Here is a 17,903-nt window from a genome sequence, read left to right as displayed (position 1 = left end):
CCTGGCTCTTTGGGCCCGGGTGTAGGAAATCCATGTTCTCTTTCCATTAATTCTATTTCCATTTGCAGAAAAGACCTTAGATTACAAAACTCAGGAAAATATTGATAGAAATAATGAAAATACAGCCTAATATACAAATGTTTAGATATCAAAATTAACTAAGTCCAGGCCCAGAGTTGTTGATGATTTGGCACCATTTTAGATGAATGTAATAGAATTTCAGAGCTAGAAAGAATATTTAAGATTACTTTTCCTTTAATTTGAGATTACTTCTCCTTTCCTGCTCCCCTCCCTCCCTCTCTTTCTCCTTTCTTCCTGGGACACTTTGTTGAATGCAGTCTTTCCCTTTTGGAAGACAAAACAAAATATTAGCAGAGCTATTCTTCTTGAAATGGAGGTAGGATACTGAAACACAATCTCTGATCTTACTTTCACTGCCATGGCAGGCCTTGAGGCATGTCTGGGTAACCCCAGGTGCCACATAAAAAATTTTGAAAAATCGTTGTTGAAGGTCAGGTGGTTGGCAAACTACATTCTTGGATCAAATCTTGCCCCTTGCCTATTTTCGCACAGACTATGAGCTAAAATGGTTTTTAAATGCTTTGGAAAAAATAAAAAGACTATTTCATGAAGTGAAAATTTTATGAAATTCAGTTTGAGTGTCCATAAATAAAGTTGTATTGGAACACAGCAACATTCATTCATATATATATTACCTGTGGCTGCTTTTATGCTACGATTGCAGAGTTGAGTAGATGCAATAGACTTTGAATCTCAGTTTCTTTAATATATATAAAGTTATATAAGATGATAATTATATTAAAGTGATGTTAGATTTATAATAGATATGATATAATATGTGTAATAACAATAGCACAAAAGAGTAAATAGGGAATAGAACTGTATAGGAATAATATTTCTATGTCTCACTTCAATTATGTTAGTGTAAATCTGAAGTCTATGGTGATAAATTAAAATGTATATAGTAAGCCCTACAGCAACCACTAAAAAAAACAGCAAAAAAAAAATCATTAAAGGAATTAAAATGTTACATTAGCAAATATTCACTTTAATATAAAATAAATCAGCAAAGGAAGAATGGAAGAACAAAAAGGTTTGAGACATATAGAAAAGAAAAAGAAAAATGGCAAAGGAAATACAACTCTATCAATAATAACATTAAATGTGAATGGGTTAAACCATCCAGTCAAAAGGCAGAGATTGTCAGACTGGATTAAAAAACAAGATCCAGCTATGTTCTGTCTACAGGAGACACACTTTAGATCCAAGGATACAAATAGGTTAAAAGTAAAAGGATGGAAGAAGATACATCATGTAAACTGAAACCATAAGAAACCTGGAGTGGCTATCCTAATATCAGACCAAATAGTCTTTAAAATAGAGACTGTATGGAGTGCAAAGTCTAAAACATTTACTATTTAGCCCTTTACAGAAAAAGTTTGCTGACACCTGCTCTAGGTGCTTATGATGATTCACTGGGATGAAGGAAAACAATATTAAAATTTTTATCACATTTACAAAATCTAGTTATTTAAACACTTTTATTTGTGGTATGTTTTATACTATGTGTAATATATTAGAATAGTTTATATGTCTGATTTATAATTAAACAAAATATACATAATTTAATGTGCATGTGCAGAAGTGTTTTTCTGATCAAGGGGTGTAAAAAAGTACATTTGGAAACCACTCTATTCTAATCCTACTGTTTAACAAGTGAGAAAAATAAAATCAAGAGAGGAAAAATGATTGTTCAAGGTCCCAAAGCAAGTTCTTGGCAGTCAATTTCAGGCTCCTGCTCTTTTCACTATATCATTTTACAAAGATGTCCACTCCATCTTTTGCTGCCCTCTAGCCTGGGTTTTCAGAAGTAAGTATCACATGTGGTGACTTCAGATTCTATCACTAGTCCTGTGACTATATAATACATTAAAAAAAAATCTTTTTCTTAGTCTTTTTATGGGTCTTGGTATGTTCTGGCCATGGGAGTGCTCTTCGGGCTCTAGAGAGAGGTTGAGGCATACCCTAAATTGGCCCTAAATATCTTCTCTGAGCTGGCAGATGTCTCACAGACAGATACAGCAGAAAGCTGCACATAGACTGCATGGTACAAACATCCTTTGCTTTAGGAGTGTGTTGCCAGGAACAACATCAGAAAAATTTCTGTAGTTGACTTTGGGCTTCTTTGGTTGGAATGACACAGCTTATTTAGGAAAGTCACAAGTCAAGAGGGATACACAAAAACTTGTACATAATCTAAAGAAGGTCTGGGATAATGAAAAATGGAAAACACCATGTCTATGAAGAAGAGTAGAAGGAACTGGGTGGTGTTTAGCTCAGAGATGATTCAGTTGCCAAAATAATTATCTTCAGGTATTTGAATTAATGTCCTGAAAGGAGGAGCTTAGCTGCTCCGTAGGCCCAGAACCAGGACCTATGAGTAGAATTTGCTGCGATTTAGATTGTTTACTAGTCAGAGTTATCTAATGATGGACTGGATGTCATAAAGACAATGACATCAGAGATATGTGTATATGATTCCTGTCTTCATCCCTTGCTGCCTATATGACCCTGAGAATTATGGTTATAAAGAGGGATAATACTTTGCAATATTGTATATATAGCTCTTTCTTTTTTCCTCTCTCTCATGCCCTTGTATCTCATGCTCCCACTGCCAGCTTATACTGTCAGGATTTTGAAACTCAAGGCTGAGAAAAGTAGTATGAGAAAAAGGGTTTTCAGTACCCAAAGTCTGGCTGTTAGAATCAAAGGCTAGAACATCTGGAAGGAAGTAGACGCTAAAACAATAGGTTTGGAAATATAGAGTGGGAGTCACACTGTACCACCCCCAAGACCAAATAAAAATTTCACGGGCTAGAGATTAAGGTGTGGAGGAAAGACAAAGTTGAGGGAGGAGGTTGGTGAAGCTCAACCTGTCTGGGGCTCAACGTGCCTGAAGGAACCAGAGGGAGAGCAGTGGAATCAGTACTAAGACTCATAGACTAACAATAGGAAAAAACATCTATCACAAGGTGGGATGCAGATCATGGGATTGCATTAGACATTTGGACCAGCGTTATAAATCATCCAGGTCATACAGCTATAATAGCTGTTGTCATTATGTCCTGTAAATATCTCCTACTAAAATACCAGCAGAGTGGTGCTCATTGTCCTATAAGAGTTACAGCTCTTTGGGACCCAAATTTCGCTCAGCACCATCCAACCTGCCCTGTGTGGAAACAACTTTTGTTCACCAGATGTGTTCTAAGGCCCAGCTGAGATGACAGGAGTGATTCTGTGTGAGGGAAGTCTCACGTCTGTGCCTTGGGAGGAATAAATAAAACTGGTTTGAGATCCACTCTGCTCCATCCCAGTCACACTCAAAACAGCAATTCCAGTTACATGTTAACCACACTCTTACTCTTCCCATCAATGGTTACAGTTAAGTTTTCTAGATCTTTTTTTCTGTTGTAGCTTATAATGTTAATCATTATTTTTATAAGATTACTCTGAGACTAAGTGAGATAATGAATAAAAAATTAGCACATTGATTGTCTTAGGATATGTTCAATAAATGGAAGCTGTTATTATTATTCAAGAGATGTTGAGATTATGATACTTATAGATGTTCTTGTGAAGCTGCATGGCCACTTGGTGCTCATGTGGTAAAGAACATTTAAATTTCTAAATGTGATAGTGGTATTGGTGAGTGGCTTGTCAGTTTAGATTAAATATTTTTCAACCTACTGTGCATGGGCTAGTGTAGGCTGGCTGTATACAACACCTAGGATAACTTTAAAAACTACATGGATCTGGGCCCAAATCCAGATTATCTGATTTAGAGAAGTGTTCAAGATTCCGTTAACAAGCTGCTTCCTTCTGGAGGCTCTAAAAGAGAATCCATTTGCTTTTCTTTTCCAGCTTCTAGAGGCTACCTGCATTCCTTGGTTCATGGCCCTGCATCACTCTAACTTCTGCTTCCATTGTCACATTTCCTTTTCTGACTCTGACCCTCCTACTTCCTTCTTATAAGAACTTATAGGGAATCATATCCTTTATGATTACGTTAGTCCCTCCAGGATATTCCAGGGCTACGGTCCCATCTCAAGATTGTAACTTAATCACATCTGCAAAGTCCCTTTTTCCATGAAAGCAATATATTCACAGATTCTGGAAATTGAGATGTAGATATCTTTGGGGGGCCATTATTCTGCTCATCATAGATGGTAACCTATTTTTTTGAACTGTCAAATACGTGGAAAAATCCCTAGATGATTTCATTCGTTCTCACCTAAGACCGTGTGTCAGGGTTTTTTTCTTCTACACCACCATCCCTCTAAGTGTCCATTTCATTGTTATACAAGTGTTCCAGGAGGCTGATGAAGAGTTGAAAATTCTAGGGTTAGCTGGATGAAAACAGAACAAGCTTAAGGGATATGAATGGCTATCACTCCTGCTAGATTACTAGGCTAGATGCTGACTTCTGTCAAAGGGAGGACCTTATCCTAGCTCCTCAGTGCAGGCAACATATAAGACTTCAGTCTGAAGGCAGTAGTGCCTGTCCCTGGGCTCTGGCTACAAATGATGCACACTCAGATGGACATTGTCATTCCCTGGATGTTGACTCAATACTGTCCTCACGATCCCTCTGGCTTTGTACCCTCATTCTTTGCCCAACCATTCTCTAAGTCTCTCCTATCTCTTTTCTCCCAGCCTTGGGAATCCATCCCTTGTCTTGAAGGTAGGAAAATATTCTGTTATCATTTATATCATCATCATATCATATATTCTCTCAAAATCTCATGTATTTGTAGCTGAGTGATAATATATGTGTCGCTAAACTCAAAAGCCAGCTGACCCTCTTTTCTTTCTCTACTTTCTGCTCTCAGTTAATCTCTAAGGGAATGATGGAGAAAGCTTAGCTGAATGAATGAGGGAAGGAACAAGGGTTGAAGCAAATTCTGGAAACAAATCATATTAGTTAACATTTCAAAATATTATCCATCTTCATGTTTTCTAAGATTCGTTCCAGTATTGAAATGCAAGGACACAGTTTCCTAAGTCCATGACTGGTACTCGTTCTATTGCACCACACCCCTTTGTGTGCTGTCTTTAGCTAATCCGTTTCAATAACCTTTTCAATAACTTCAAGACCTTGGATTTCCAAATTGGCAATGGCATATGGCACCTTCACCAACACACCTCCCACTGTTGCTAAATTTCCACTCTCGCTGTGACGAGAGCATCTTGTTCTCCAGTTCCTGGGAAAGGCTGAGTAACAAGAGCTCTGCACCACCCTGGGTTAGGCTGCCAGTCTGCCTTTCCACATTTTCAGCCAACTCTCTCTCTGACTCAGCTCTCTATCCACAAATCAGGCAAAGACTTGTAGAAAACATCTCCTATAGTTTCTCTTCTCCCAGGGAGAATACAATTAGCATGCAGCACACCGAGCACAGGGCAGCTCCTTTTTAGTTTGTTTGTCTGGTATTAAAAGGGGATGGGAACTAGTTTAAGGTCTGAAATGAGTTCCTTCCCACAGATACCTGCCCACTCTCTAATACCCAGGTACACGTCAAGAATGTGGACTCTGCTTGGCAGTTCAACTGGTCCAGCTTCCTTAGTGCAAGTGGCGGCTTGTCTAACTCTGTCGCATCATTCCAGCTCTTCTCATCCAATTTTAATAACAAAGTAGTCAGTACAGGGAGGCAGCCTAGATTAGTGTGTAACTTACCCTGCGTTTGCATCAGAAAAAGTCCCAATTCTGCTACTTACTAATTATATGACCTTGGGCAAGTTATTTAACTTCCCAAAGCTTCTCTCTGCTCTTCTGTAAAACAAGACTGAAGACACCTACATCATTGGATTGCTGTAAGTATGAAATAAAATAAAATATATAAAACACTTGGTGTTATGCCTGGCACACATTGCTCCATAAATGGTAGTCATTGTTATGTTCTGTTTTATTCAATAAAATTGTTCTGTGCCTTTATTATGAATAATACCATGCTTGGTACTATGGAAGTAGGTAAAGAAGAAAGATACATGTTTCCTGTCCTCAAAGAACATTGCAGACCAATGGGAGCGAGAGAAAATATCAAAGTACGTAAAAGGAATGGATGAAGGGGGTAAAGTCAGGGGAAGAAGTCATGGAGATGAAGTTGGAGCAAAGCCTGCAGGACAGTACAGAGGGAAATCTCATTGCAAAGATGTGAGAAAGGGCACCTTGACATTATGTCCCATCCTGTGGACCAAAGGTTTCCCCATGTCCCTGTGTGAGACTCTTCTGCTCAATAGTGCTGCAACCGGATCATGAAAATGGATGCCTCTATTGTTCTGTATTTTGGAGGATACCCATGGATTAGAGCTAGAGTTAGGGGCTTCTAGGAAAATGAACAAAAAAGATCTCTTTCTTCGTAGTCCACCTGTCTTTCCCTTACACTACTGTGATCATTTGGTTCATAATTTAAAAGTTTAGATTTTTTGGCTAGCTGCATTCAATCACAGATAGTTTCCTGGCCAAGTTTTAGCCATCTCTAAAATTTGGCGTGAAAATTAACTGAAGTGTATGTATGCCAAGCTCAATGCTTGTATGCCCTCTCTACACGCGATAAAGCATGCAGATTCTCTGAATGCCTGACCGGATAGTGATCGTGTGTGTGTGCTGAGCAGTACTCAGGGAGATGGCTGGCTCATGCCTCAGTTGATCAGTACAAAAGTTACAAAATTCTCCTGTTCCCCAAATGTCACAAGGAGGCAGTGGAGTATTATGAGAATCAGGGCACCTATAGTTTGGTATTAGCCCAGCTGTGACAATTGTATTAAAATCAGGCAAATTTTCTTAATTGCTTTATCAATAAGCAAAATAGGTGAAATAATCCTTGCCCATGGCTCTGTAGAACACAAATGTAATTTTCTTTGCCAAATCTGATATTTCTTCTCTTTTTTTTTTCCTTTGAGGAAGATTAGCCCGGAGCTAACATCTGCTGCCAATCCTCCTCTTTTTGCTGAGAAAGACTGGCCCTGAGCTAACACCTGTGCCCATCTTCCTCTCCTTTATATGTGGGAACGCCTGCTACAGCTTGGCTTGACAAGCAGTGCACAGGACAGCACCTGGGATCAGAACCGACAAACCGCAGGCCACCAAAGCAGAGTGCACGAACTTAACCGCTGCGCCACTGGGCTGGCCCCCTGATATTTCTTACTTATCAAAGAGTAGGAAATGATTAACTTCGGCTTGGCCCACTTCACCTGGTTGTTGTGAAGCTCAGATGAACATAAAGGAAAAATTTTCGGTAACTTTGTCTCCAACGTTGGTTTTTAAGTGTCTGAGAAGATTGACTATATTCCCATTAAGATTTCTCCAGATTGCTCATTTCCTATTCTTCCTTCCAATCTCGTAGGACAGGGTTTCTAGTTCTCTGTGGACCCTCCTAAGCTGGTCACTCTAGGCTGGTGAATGGGTTGTTATCATCCACCATATACACATCTAACAGAGCATTAATCAGCCTCAGGTTCTCCACTTCCAGTAGGCAGACAGGAAAGGGAGTGTCTTCCAGGATTTGAGTTTCTCAAATAAAGCATTTTGTAAATATGATAACCACATTTCAATGTACATAAATCATTCTAAGGACTTCTCCTTCTCTGGGAATAAAATCCAGACACATTGCCAAAGACTGCCAGCATTCTCATGCTCTGGCCCTGGCCTCCTTGAGCAACCTGCATTATGATGTAGTCACATGGGCCTTCTCTCTGTTCTCCATACATGCCAAACCTATTCCTGCCCTAGGGCTTTTGTTCCTATTCTTCCCTCTGCCTGCAATGCTCTTCCCCTAGATCTTTGCATGGCTTGCTCCCATTTCTTCATCCTCATTCCTGTCTCAATTCAAATCTCACTTCCTCAAGGAACCCTTTCCCAATGATCCTACTAAGGTTCCCCACTCCATCCTCATTACCATTTCATTCCTTTATCTTATCACAATCTGTAATTGAATTATGCATTGTTTCCTTCACTTGTTTGCTCTGTATCTGCTCAATAGAATGAAACCTGTTCTTCCAGAGTGATGTTCCAAATATTTAACAACCAGTATTACACGCCACTAATCAATCAGAATTGACACTGGCCAAAGTCCTAAAACAGAGTCCAGGAAGCCCCTCTATCTGCCTTTTAATCCTTAAGTTGCTGGCATGTGAGGGGGCTGGGGAGTCCTTAGGGAGGGGTTGGAGTAGATAGTGTACTGCATGTGAACTAAGGAACTCAAGAAAATAGCTATGTACCCCTTAGTATGAAAATACTCCAATATTTTAGCAATCAGTACAGTCACTAGTTTGTACTGGTTGAATGTCAACCCTACTTGTTACCCACATTCAGCACTATATCCTAGAGTTTCAAAGAGTTTATCAGTCCCTCATGATGAATTACTTGAGTATCATCAAGTCTTGTCCACATACCACTTTCTCTAATTTGATATTTTGTAGAAGAGCTGTAAGGTGCCCTGGGTTCATAGGTCACTCAAGGCGGTAAGTAATCATGTATTTAGGCCATGAGATCTGCTTTAATGATAACTAATATCTGTAACTCTTCACAGTTTACAAAATCGACACATCAGTTGTCTCATTTTATTTTCACAATCATCCTGAGAGGCTGGCAGGACAAGAATTATTCTATTCGTTTTTCAAAGTGATAGCTGAAGAGTTGGCAGAGCTGTGAAATAGCTCAGGTCTTCTGGGCTGTGACTGTGTTCTTTCCTCTAGGCTATGTTCTCTACCCCAAGCCCTGGATGGATCTGAATCTGAGTATAGAAGCAGCTGCTGGATATGAGTGTAAATAATCTGCACTCTATAGTTAGGGTAGTATATGCACTCTATAAAACAACAACTGTGGCTGGGTTAAAAAATATGGTGTTTCAAGCAAAAGTGACCAGTTTATGAGAATCTAGAGAAACCTAGAAACCTTGTCCAAGAAATTGGATGAACAGGAAATGACCAAACTAGAGAAGCCTTCATGGAGATATGGTTAATCTTCTCAGACACTTAAAAACCAGCCGTGAAGACAAGATTGCCAAGACTTTTTCTTGGCAACCTCACAGGGCAGAGTTAATACCAACAGTGAAAAATAACTGCAAAAATCAAATTTTTGATTCAAAAATATACATTTAAAATTGAGAAGTAATACCGTTTAGGGCAATATTTACTAAAATATGGTAAATACAAAATGGTGCTAGGAAAGATACTATTACTTAGAACATGGTTGAACATTTTTAAAACTTTTATTAGTTATGAATTTATTTTAATATATATTAGGGAAATACATAGCTAGTAGGCAAATTTTGTGATTTCAGATATATAAGAAGTAGTTAAGGGGCCAGCCCTGTGGCCTAGTGGTTAAGTTCAGCACACTCCACTTTGGCGGCCCAGGTTCTGTTCCCTGGGCGTGGACCTGCACCACTCGTCAGCAGCCATGCTGTGGCAGTGACCTACATAAAAAGTAGAGAAAGATTGGCACAGATGTTAGCTCAGGGCAAATCTTCCTCAGAAAAAAAAAGAAAAGAAAAAACGTAGTTAAAGTAGGTATTTAATAGGTATTTAATATTTTTTAAAAAATGAAAAGATCATTCAGAGAAATTTTAAGTGCGTAATAGTAAAGGTGACTCACAGGCATATTAGAAATAAAGTGATAGATGAGTGAACAAAATTTTTGATAGTCATATTCTTTGAAGCTAGCTCTATCACTTTGCATGACCTTGAACACATTCTTAACATTATGTTTAATTTCCTCACTTGTTTAATAACTTTCTGTCAAGGATTCAATGGTTCACTGCATGGAAAGTATTCAGCACAGTTTGGCACATAGAACTCAATAAATGTTAGCTATTGTTTTTACTTGTTATCAGTAACAATGAGAACTGTTGAACCATGGAAAGCTGCCTTGTGAAACAGAAAGCTCCTCATCACTGAAGGTGTGTAAACAAGACTAGGTGGGAATTTGTCAGAGATGCTGCAAGGGAGACTCCAAGATGAGTGGGAGCTCAGCTAGAACTTTGAGGTGATTCCAACTTGGAGATTTGTATAAATCTGCTTTTTAATGAATTCCAGGATGCAGGAGAGACTTGGAACTAGAGATTTTCATCTGCTCATCAGGACTCAAAGAGCCATTGCTCTGTAAGCGCCATTGTTGGCTGTGGCACCCAGACTCGGCCGTTTCATCACCCATGTCACCGTCAAGGAGAGCTGTCTGAGAACCACATAGCTATTGTCCCATAGTTCTTGCCCAACCAGGAAACATGCCTGTTCTGTGCTCACATCCTTCCTTACAACCGTGGGAAACATTATGAGGATTTCTCATGGGTACAGAGAGGATCCATCCTGTCTAACTCTCAGCTGGAACCTGGTCTTTTCTCAGTAGTGGCTGCCGACAGGCAACCAGTTCCACCTTGAGCGCTGTAAGGGAAATCCTTCTTTAAACAAGCTGAAATGTATTTCTCTGTAGTTTTCATCCACATGTCCTAGTTTCATCTCTTGAACCACAAAGACTAAGGATCCCCATTGCCTCCCATGGGAACCCTTTGGAAGATTGCAGAATGATGGAACATTTGCCCTGTGGTTGTTAATTTCCATTGTTCCCACTGATACACTGCTCCTGTCAAGCATAGTTTCCAGTACCCTCCCTTCCTGGTCATTGACGTCATGTTCTAATACAGTTTGTCTCTACCCTTTATGAAGGAGAGAGATTGTGGAATCTGAGCCCCTTTTTCTTCATAAAAGGAATTGCTCTCAGTAACAGTTTAGTTACAGAGGATCTAGTGAATGTATTTATGTGAAGCCGTTAGTGATAGATCGTGGCATATATTTGGTGGTCTTTAGTGCTCTGGCCCCTGGGGTAACCACTATCCCAGCTTCTAACATCAGGGATTCCTTTTTCCTGTTTTTGAACTTTAATTAAGTACATTCATCCAGTGTGTGCTCTTTTTGTGTTTGGCTTCTGCTCTACATTGTGTTGATATTCATATACTACTGCATGTAATAGTACTTTGTTCACTTTCCTGGCTATATAGTATTTCATCACATCTGCATTCTATTTTATGACTATATAAAATTCCATTGTAAGGATATACAATAATTTATTGATCTAGTTTCTTACGAATGGATACTTAGACTGTTTCCAATCTTTGATATACAAACAATGCTGCAATGAACAATCTCGAATTCACATTATTTTGGGCATATGCAAATGTAACTAAAGAATACATTGCTAGGAGTACAATTACTGGGTCACCAGGTATAGGTAATTTTAATTTTGAAGGATATTGACAAATTACCCTCTATACAGCATGTACCCTTTACACTTCTACCAGCAGAGTATTTGAGAGCTTATTTTCTTGGGATTTTAAAGCTTGGAGACTTGAAAACCACATTGTAGAGCCCACTCATCTTACACAGAAAGAAACCAAAGCCCTTAAAGGTGGAAAGACTTTTACAAATCCATAGAGGAGGTTAGTTTTCATCCCCAAATTCTGAAGGAAGAGGCCTGGACGCTGGTCTCGCATATAAGAGAGAGCCAGCAAAACTTCAAGCATCCTGTCCTGCTATTGGCATGCTGCCTCTCTCCCCACTTCTTCCCCGGCTGCTTTCAAAGACCAGCACAAAAAGGCCCAGCCACACACACCAGGGCCACCAACCTAAGCCATGTCCTCCAGTTCTGCTGCCCTAGTTTCCATCTATAGACTGAGGATTCTAATAACTAATTCTAATGTCATTTCTCTCTGGGTTCCAGGATTGTGTACAATGGTTTCCTGGATATCTACACATGAATATCTCGCAGGTGTTTCAGTCTCATGAAGCTCAAAACTGAACCCATTCACTTTCTCTTGATTTCTCCATCCCTGCAATTAGGATAGCAATAGTACCTTACAGGGTTGTTATAAAGATTAAATGAATGAATGTGCCTAAAGCACTTAGGATAGTAACTGATGAATTTACTCTGTATGTTGCTATTATTGGTGGGTTTAGGAAAACAAGTGAATAAAATATAATACGTAAAGGGTGATGTGGAAAAAAATGAAGCAGGAGAGGTTGAGAAGTGCCAGTAGGGAGAGGAGGATGGCACAAAGCAATTTTGGAAAAATGATTATATGATCCTCAAAGTGTTCTTCTTGTGGGAAATAAATGTCTGAAGAAATTCTTGGCAAACCATAAGGATATATGGAAACCATTATGGTTGTTTGGTCATTCTGAGTGTCTTTCAAGTTGATCAAAATGCTCAGCATGAGGGGCCTTCTGCCCTATGACTAGAATCACATATGTGTATATGTTTTCATTTAATTTAAAGCACTGATTTGTGATGAATAGAAAACAAACATGAACAAAGAAAAGAAAGAAAACGACAAATCATCCGAAAACCCTGAGGCAGAGTGTGGAGTGATGAGTTCTAGTCCCGACCTTGACATCAACTCATATGAGACCCTAGGCAACCCATTCGTCTTTGGGGAATACTAGCCTCACCTGTGGATTAAGAGTCTTTGAATAGCTGATTTTTAGTTTCCATTTCAGTTCTAAAGATGACATAGTCTCAAGAATCCTAGAAAATTTTTCAAACAGAAATTAACTGAGTAAAGCTCCATTGTTTGATTTCGAGGCAAATAATCCTGCTTTCTGGCAAAAACTTAACCACAGCCTTGACCTTGAGTGCTTTTCTTCAGATCCCCATAAGCAGCATCTTGTTTTCTTCGGGTGATTGTCTCCCAGTCTGTCATTCTTCATTGTAAAAATCTCTTTTTCTTGTGGCTCCCAGGTTTCTCCCTTGAATTCAAATATTTTATAGGGAAAATCTTCCTCTGCTGGGTGTTTATGGACTGATGATCTTGAATTTTCCAAGAATCCCTTTGAAGATGTTCTCTGAATAAAATCTGAGAGGACAACATTATAAGGAATTTAGATTTTATTCTAAGAGTAATGAGAAGACAGAGGATAGTGCTAAGAAGGGGAGTGACATGATATGATTTATGTTTTCAAATATCACATTGACTGACCTTTGAAGATTAGATTGTAGGGGGACAAGAACATATACAGAGAATATACAGAGGCTATGGCAGTAGTGTAGGCAGGATCTAGTGGTGGCCTATGGGACATAAAGAAGGTCATAGGTCACGCTGTCTAGCTTATTCACTAGCCTTGGCAGTACCGTGGCGTGGAATTGTTTATACGTCCCAGATGTGGCTTCTCTTAGCTGGATTGGGATTATAGTTTTTTTACGGGGGTATAGGTAGTGGTTTGTGAGAGTTAACATTAATTCATAAGAAGTCATATCTTGTAATTATTGCTGAGTGTCCCATTCATATGAGTTTATAGAATCAGAGAAGGTGCAAGCAAAGAAGAACTATAGATGCAGGGTTTCAGAGGGGAAAGGCCTTCCATCCTTTCAACTCTTCCACTTAGAAAATGAAGCAACAAAGTGCTGCAGTGTAGAAGCCAAAAGCATCTCAGACAAAGTGCTGGCTTGTTGGGCTCTTGGGCCTGGGGCTACTGAGAAGATGAAGAGGCCTGCCTTTGGGGATCAACTGCCTTCAGTCACGCAAACCCCACATTAGCTTCAAAGGCATTAGCATTCTAGGGCATGGAGCCATGCAACCCATTATACTTTGGACTCTATCCAGGCATTTCACTGGGAAATACAAGACTTAGGGGAAAAATTAAGGACTCCACCCAGGTAAAGGCATTCTGGTGTAGTAAATTGGTTGGAGATTTCCATCTGGGGAGATGTTTGACCCCACAGACGACCAATATCAGCAAGTGCACAATGAAGAGACTAGATCTGGATGAGGAAAGAATCTATAGATCACGTGAAGAGAGGCAGTGGTAAGTGATACAAAGAGGCTGGGCTTCAGAGTTTGACCTGAGATTCAATTCCCCAGTCTTTCCTCTGCCGACTTCTAACTTCAGCTTCTTGTCTAATTATCAGAGGCTGCACCTTCTCTGCAAAATGGGATAATTGCCCATGGCATGGTTGATGTGATGTGAGAACTGGATAAAAGTTTTGTAAACTTTGAAAAGCCACAAACTGTTTGGTTATAAGAATAAGGCCTCCACTGGGTTGCAACAGACTATCAATACTATTTGTGGAATGTGTATAGCTTGCTTGGTCACAACACTGCTAAGAGAAACTTGAAAGATACTGTGAGAAAATACCTGTAGGTGTGGAATTGCATAATGTATAAATATGGTGATTTTATGTGCATGCATGTGTTCATGTGTTTGTACTATATTAGTGCCACATTTATGCTCAAATATTAATTAAATTTTGATGGAATGGGATCAGATGTAATATGGGATGAAGTTTCAAAACAAAGGCTTTGAAGTCAGAAAGACAGGTGTTCAAACTCTACCTTACAGGCTTGGTGACAAAATTACTTAATTTGTACAAACTTTAGATTCCTCATTTGCAAAATCATGAGAGTAATATCTACTTCATAGTGTGGATGTGAGAATTAAATAGGATAATGAATATGAAAAATTTAGCAAGTACTGAGAAAAATAGACGACTCCTATAAATGTGAGTTATTGTCGTGGTGGTTGTTGCATTTCTAGAAGAAGCTTATGGGTTCTGAGACTTATGGCTGAGAAAAATAAAGGAGTAAAAAATTTTTCTATAGCATCTTCTGAAACCACTCACAGAAATACGAAAAATGAATAAGGAGACCAGCAAGGAAGGTGATGGCACTGATCCCATTGAAGAGAAGAGAAGGAGTGGGGCCGGTCTGGTGGTGCAGGGATTAAGTTCACACATTTCACTTCGGTGGCCCAGGGTTCCCCGGTTTGGATCCCCGGGGCGGACCTAGGCATGGCTTACCAAGCTATGCTGTGGCAGGCGTCCCACATATGAAGTAGAGGAAGATGGGCACAGATGTTAGCTCAGGGCCAGTCTTCCTCAGCAAAAAGAGGAGGATTGGTAGTAGTTAGCTCAGGGCTAATCTTCCTCAAAAAACCCCAAAACACAGGAAAGAGGGAGTGACATGTCGGCATAGTTGGCACAGTTGGTGGGGCTGTCCTTAGGATTAAGGAGTTAGGAGACTAAGTAAGACACAGTTGTTAACAGAAGTGACTTTAACATGAGGCAAAGCTAGGTTCAAATTCCACTTCTATCACTAACAATGTGTAGATGGGTGAGTTACTTAAATTCTCTGTAACATACAAAATGCAAATAAAAATAACACCTTCCTCACTGAAATGAAGTAATATATGTAAAGTGCTTGGTAAAGTGATAATATTTTTGCTTCTTTTAATAGCTAAGAATCAGAAACTTCTCCTTTAGAAATTTAATTCCCTAAAATTATTATTTTATTTTTCTATTTGGCATATACTGATGAAGATCCTTTCAAAAATGCTGCTTCATGGGGGGCCTGGCCCAGCCTGGTGGCCGAGTGGTTAAGTTCGCCGGCTCGGATTCCCCTGCCCAGGGTTTCGCCAGTTCGGATCCTGGGCGCGGACATGGCACCGCTTGTCAAGCCATGCCATGCTGAGGCGGCATCCCACATGCCATAACTGGAAGGACCCACAGCTAAAAATACACAACTATGTACCGGGGGGCTTTGAGAGAAAAAGGAAGAAAATCAAATCTTTAAAAAAAAAATGCTGCTTCACATTTTTCATATGAAGATCATCAAAGAAAAAGGATTTCGGTTCAAGTGAGGACACAATTGTAAATGGGGGAAGGAGTAGGGTCTACTTGAACCTAGGCATGAAACGGTGGCAGATATCAAAGAGAAAAACCCCACAGGGAAGGGAGGATTCTGGACTACCGGGTCAAGGCTGCTAGAACAGTCACACCTCTTCTTCTGGTGATTATAATCCTGGCACGCCTCGCTTTTAAAATCTTGGAAATGTTTATAGTCTGATTTAACCAAATAAATTATTGCCTGATCAATTGCTTTTCTCTTTCTGTTCTTCTTTTTATTTTACTTGTCCCATAAATAATTATTAAACGGCGGTCTGTTCTTGAACATCGGAAGACATTGGAATAATGACAGTTCTTGACATTGGAAGAAACAGAGAGGACTACGATTTCTGTCTCCAAATAACTGCAACATGAGGCAGCATATGATACGAATCCTAAAGGAAAAAGAGTTTCATGAAGAAGGATGGCCTAGAGCTAGAATTTGAATTATAGTGCTATTTAATAGGTCATGAAAATAGGATTTTAGACAGAGGTGATGTGAAGACAGTAGTGTAGTGTATTTTCAAAGACTAGTAAGTAGCTGGTTTGGAGGACTTAGTTTTAAGGAATGATTCTAGAATTAATCCCTTATCAAGATATTGAAACATATAAGAGTATTGGTCCTGGTGTCTAGACTGCCTTATTTGAGAATCAGCTTTATTTTCTAACTAGCTTGTGTGATCTATGGCAAGTTACATAATTTCTTTGTGCCTCAGTTTCTGTATGTATAAAATGGAATCATAATAATATTAATAACTCTTAGAGTGGTTGGGAGGATTAGATTTGGTAATCAATGCAACATTATTAGAACAGAGCCTGGCACATTATAAGCTATCACTAAGTATAAGTAGTTATTATCATTTTATCATTCTGAATGATTTTTAAGGAGATAAGAAGATTTTAAGTTTCTACTAAGATTTATTTTAAGATACACAGCAGTTTCTTGAAACTTGGACTATAAATGATTTGTTCAGAAGATACAACAGTGAAAGGATCCTTTTAGAATATAAATCCATCTAAAGGTATAACTTGAATCTCTGTTTTTCTTCGCATAAAGCACATGTGATATAGCTGCTTCTATATCTGTTGTGCTCTGAACCAACAGAAGATAATTATCCCTCATTATACGATGTTAACAAGAAGGACAATGGTGCCTCTATGCCAATTTGAACTCAGCCAGTGCTCTACTCTCTTCTGCCCTATTTGGGTCAACCTGGTGATTCTTCTAAGCCTGATTAAACAGTCTTTCTTTTGAGTTAGTGTTTCTGGTAAATTTAATGACGGTTTTGTTTTTTAAATACATTTAATTAACATACTTTCTCCTAAGCAAGACATTCAAAAATAAAATTATTTTATTATTTATAATTGTTTATGAAGATATTAGCGAATATTCTTGCATCAGCGCTGTACTTTATAACAAACCAAGTGGCAGAGCATTATGTTTAAGAGCTTGATTTTAACCCCGTCTCTGGTACCCAGGGCTATGTTGATGCCCGATTTGAGGGATTGCCATAAATATAGACTAGGACATCAATGGTGCCCGTTAGAGTTTCTCACTATGGTGATTCTTACTGGCAAGTTATTTAAACTCTTGTACCTTAGTTCCTTATTTTTTATTTTTTTAAAATCCATAAATATTACAGAGTTTTTGTAAAGTTTAATTGCGTTACGTAGATAAAATATTGACCATAATATTTTACACATAGTAAACCATAAATGGGAGATATAATTATTGTGATCATGATCACTATCTCCCTTAAACCGTAAGGCAATTCTCTGAACTTGTTAGCCATTTTTATATCCACTTTACAAAAAAGGAAACTGTGGCACTGTAAAAAATAATTTTTTTCAAAGCAGAAACAAAGTGTGCTTCTAGGCTGAGAGATTTTGCCATAAAATTAAGTAATATAATAATATTATTTTTAATAGAATTAATTTATACATTTAGTATTTTTTAAATTGTGATTTTTCTTTATTTAATTAAATTGTGGCTTTTGCTGTTGTGTGAAGCTACATGAAAACTAGCATCTAAAGCCCAAGCATCAAAATAGCTGAGTGGCTGTTTTGCCACTTTGGCCATGGGAATTAGGTGGGAATGTGCTGTTATCTTCACATTCCTGAAGCCTGAGAATCCTTAGGCATGTTGACTCCCAAGACACGTCATTTTGAATGCATC

The sequence above is a fragment of the Equus quagga genome, chromosome 7 (assembly GCF_021613505.1).
Source record: "Equus quagga isolate Etosha38 chromosome 7, UCLA_HA_Equagga_1.0, whole genome shotgun sequence".
Classification (NCBI taxonomy): domain Eukaryota; kingdom Metazoa; phylum Chordata; class Mammalia; order Perissodactyla; family Equidae; genus Equus; species Equus quagga.
This window is presented reverse-complemented; position numbering follows the sequence as displayed.